Here is a 4,705-nt window from a genome sequence, read left to right on the forward strand (position 1 = left end):
ACCTTCTTTATTCATTTCTTCAAAAAAATTTATTGTATTGAGGATATAATGATGAGAAAAACTGTCCTCATGAAGCTTACAATCTCATAGAGCAGGCAAAGGAGGACAAAAAAAATCACAGAGCAGGTGGCAAGTAGCGTGAGGAAATAACCTATCTCCATATGATTGTATCAGGATACAAAAAGATAAAGCCAAAGGTTAATCAAGCTTCTTCGTGACTAAATATCCATTTTCTCTGCTAACCTGACCAGCTGCCTCTCTGAGTGATGATACAGATGGGAAGGAAAGTTATTTTTTGCTGAAGTAATCTCAGTGTTTCCCGGGCCCACCAGAAGAAGAAACGCTATCTGCTGGCTTGGAGCACGCAGTTTCAAACCCAACAAACACTCACGGACGTCCCATCGTGGACACTGAAGTCACCACCTCCAGAGCACAGAAAACAACAGATTACTTGATGAAATGAGCAGCTCCTATCTGTGGCTGGGTCTCTGAAGAATGAAAAAAGGAGAAAGTGAGAAGAAAAGCAATGTCTCGATTCCCACACCGTTTAATTCCTTAGGTCATCTGTTCTTCCGACTCTGGTCCTGTTTCCCTTATTTCTCTCAGACGGATGCTTTGAACGCCTACCATGATCCCACAAGGGGTAGGACCTGTCAGATGTGCGCTTTGCTGTAGACATTCTTTGCTCCATCTGTAGTGACATGGCTTTCTTCCTTCATACCTTCCGTCAGAATCTGCAGTGAGGTCTGAATGATACTCTTCCCTCAGGTGGAGAACACCGATGCTCTATTTTACTTGCCTCTCCAGCCTCGATCATGTGTTTCAAGTTAGTTGGGTCCCAGATGATGGCAGGGGTTGTTGGGTTACAAAGTTTCCCAGGATTCTGTTCTCTGCCTTTCGCCTGATTTTTAAAAATTTTTCCTGTTGCTTATCGAAATCTGAGCAGTTATTAAGAAGCACACCGTACTTAAACTGAGTCGGGGAACATCTAGGAAATCACTCTGGATTATTTCGTTATCCCTCTTACAGGAAGCCCAGATGTGCTACACTCAGGTGATCTAAGAGGCAAGGGGTTCCATGGTAATTGCTGGCCCACAATGTGGGCCCAGCTGGGCTGACATTTTAATTTGTCTCTTTTGTGGCTTCCATTATCCTGGGGACCAAGGTATAAACGTGTCTGGAATCACAATATGTGGAAAGTTAGTAAAAATTTGGAACAGTGCCAGGACCATTCAGTGCTTGGGATGGATTTCTTGGAGTCTCTCCAAATGTATGGGCCGTCCATTGTGCCATGTGGCCAGACTTGAGTCTAGAGGAGACAATTAAGATGAAATTATGTTTACTGCAGCCTAGTTGCACAATGGAAAAAAACTGAGGTGAGCGGTCTGGAGGGGGTTGCTTCTGTGTTTTAGAAGACTTTCAAAGGTTCCACAGAGGAATGCTGCTAGCGTGTGGTGAAGTTTGGGGATGCTTAGAAAGCAGTTACTATATAAATATAAAAGGTGATTTAAAGGGGAAATGATGGCTGAGGCTGGAAAGGCTCTGGGTTTTTGGCAACTGTGCCGTCTCCTGAAAACGAAGGTGACTTGATATGATAAACAAAAGCATGGGATTCTGGTTTGGCCTGGGTTGGTAACCTAGCTTCCCCACTTGTTGGCTGTAAGCCTCTGAAAAAGTTCGTTGCTTCTTAGAAAAGCTACAGTATCATGAGAAGCTACAGTATCATGTAGTTAATACATAGAAAACTTTTAGTATAATGACTGGCGCTACGAAGTGTTCTGCCAAGCCTTATAAGGAGACAGTCTAAAACGTTCTATAAATCCAGGGGCTTATAAGGCTTTTGGGGTCTCAAAATTTCCTAGGAACTTGATGAAAACTATGGGTCCTTGTCCCGCAGGGGAAAATGTGCATATACAAAATTTTTGTGCACCATTTTAGGGAATTCAAAGACACAAGGCTGTATAACCATAGACTTTAGGTTAAGATCCTTTGTTCTAGGGCTAGGTCCATTCCAAAAAGAGAGAGAAAGTCCTCAGTTTTATGCATTTTGTATAATTTTTGATCATTTATAATCACAGGTACATAGCTTTTAAGATGAGGAGGGATTTTTTTTTAAATATTTTATTTATTTATTTGACAGAGAGCCAGACATAGCACCAGCAGGGGGAGGGGCAGAGGAAAAGGGAGAAGCAGGCTCTCTGCTGGGCAGGGAGCCAGAGGCAGGGCTCCATCCCAGTGCTCTGGGATCATGACCTGAGCCAAAGGCAGATGTTTAACCTACTGAGCCACCCAGGCGCCTCTGAGGAAAGGATTTTAACTAGGCTAGATCCCTTCCCCCTTTTTTGGAATAACAACATTAAAATCCTAAGAAAATACCTGGTGTTTCAGATAAACAGGGAATTGTATCAATTTCACATTTCTATAATTTAAAAAATCAGTTCTCTTTTTATCACCTACCCTTCATTTTGAGATATTCTTTAATATCTCATATACACAATATTCTTGTATTTCCCCTCTCTTCCTAACCCTGTACTCTGAGATACATTGCCCTCAGAAGCTCACGTCCGTTCAAAGCTCCATGACAAATACAAGGATCCTTTTCTCTGTGTATTTTAATTAACATATCAAAACCTACTCTGCTGTACCCATTTGATATTGTGCTATTTGTTGAACTGTACTGCTAGAGTATAACTTCATCAGGTGGGAATTTGTATGAACAGAGTTATCAAATACCTATAATGGGATGGGCTTGATTCCTTCCTCCTAGGATGCACAAATGAATAGAACCCAGACAGAGATGTGTGTCTCAGACAGCTTACAGTCTCACAATAAAAATGACCTTTTCTTTTGGACAATTATGACTGGGTTGAGATTCAATTCATGGATGGGAACTGAGGTGTAACCTGCAAGTTTTCAGCCAAGTGAATGGCACCAAAGCCTCCATTGCCCTTCCTCAAGGACACCTGCCTTCATTTATTTAAACAATTGTTGGCAGCATGAGCACCACTAAACACAAAATAGCCAAAGTGTGTCTGGGCAAAATCCCACCCATAACTCCCCACTCTGGCTGGAGCCAAGAATAGTAGTGGTCAATCGGCCCTGTTAGGGAGCTCATCCCCTGGTTTTTTCACTGCAAAATGTGTTTAAGCACTTCTGTTTTGCTTCCAGGATACTTTGGGTGACTTTTGAGGAGAAGGTGAGCAAGAGAGCAAAGGTCCTGGGGTTTGGTACTTTGTTGTAGTTAGAATGGAGCAGGGAATATGGCTGACAATGTGGAGAAGCAGCAGATTAATCCCAGGGAGAGACTGGAACATGAAAAACTGGAAGTAGCTTGGATTAAATGACAGGGCAGAAGGCAAGAGACAGTAAAAGGCTTTGAAATCCTGTACTCTTGTACTTTTATCCAATCTGCTTCTGGAGCCCCAGACACAGTGTGACACAAAGTCAGTGTCGCTAACATGTCCCTGGGATCCACGGGCTCTGGGCAACTCACCAGACCTCCCTCGGAATCTTACTGCAACCCCAGAGACAAAGGACAAAGATAACAGAGTTGAGGTGGTGCTGGCAGGTTGGGGCTAGCCTCCAGTCACCTCAGCTTCTCGTCCTGTTTAGGGGGACAGACCCCAGGGCTCCATTCTGAAGCTACTTTGGATGGCCAACATTACAGGAACTATGGCTCCAACACACCCACACATTTACCTTCCCTATTTTGCTTTTTCTACCTAGAAAAAAGTCTTACCCCTTTTTGCTAACCTCCACAGCTAGAACCCTATCCCTGTCTGGCTAAGTATGCCCCCACTAGTTCTTGGGGAAAGGGGAGACAGTCTTCTCGGTATTATCAGAAGAATCCAACTCAGACTTGCTTCAGCCTGTTCTTACCTGAGATGTCCTGTGCACTGGGCTAAGAACCATAGTGGAAAAGCAAAAGTTATGTTCATGACATCTGAGGAAGGTGAAATCAACCTAATGAGTTGCGTCATTTGCTCAAGAGAACACAAGCATTTACTTAGGACTTGGTAATGCAGCGACCTTTCTTACATGCACCCATAATTTGCAAGCCACAATATTTTTGGCAGATGACTTGCTTATCTCCTCTCCCAGGGAACGCTTTGACAGACAACAGTATAAATATCCTGTAGCCTGGGCCCTTGGTTTCATAAACAACCAGGAAAGAAGCAAGGCATTTTGCCTGATGACCAAGGAAGACTCACAAATAGGCTTCTGTAAACAGAGGGCAATTGTAAAAGGGAAAGATGACAGAAGTGACGGCTTGGTCCATCCTTTAAATATCTTGCCCACGACACCACCCAAAGGACCCTCTCAGCCCAGACCCATATTTTTAAAAACCAGACCTATTAATATAGTTGGGCTCTTGCTCGAGCCATACAGAATACATCAGGCAAATTTCTTTCATGATTTTGTTCACGACACAAGAGGTAGTTACCTCCCACAGACTAAAACTGGAGATCCTTAGCTATGGGCTAGTAGGCAAAACACTTCGAATATTTCGAGGCACGCTATCTCAGAATTCCAGCTTTTCGGTGGAAATCATATGAGCTGGCCAACTGCAATTCTTCAGTTAAAACCCTAAATAATAATGGTGACTGGCTATCTCTAGCTTAGAAAAAAAGAATTTATCCAGCACAAGACCAATAAAGGTATATACACATCTATGCACATGTGCACACACTCACCTATACACACG

The sequence above is a fragment of the Neovison vison genome, chromosome 7, assembly GCF_020171115.1.
Source record: "Neovison vison isolate M4711 chromosome 7, ASM_NN_V1, whole genome shotgun sequence".
Lineage (NCBI taxonomy): Eukaryota > Metazoa > Chordata > Mammalia > Carnivora > Mustelidae > Neogale > Neogale vison.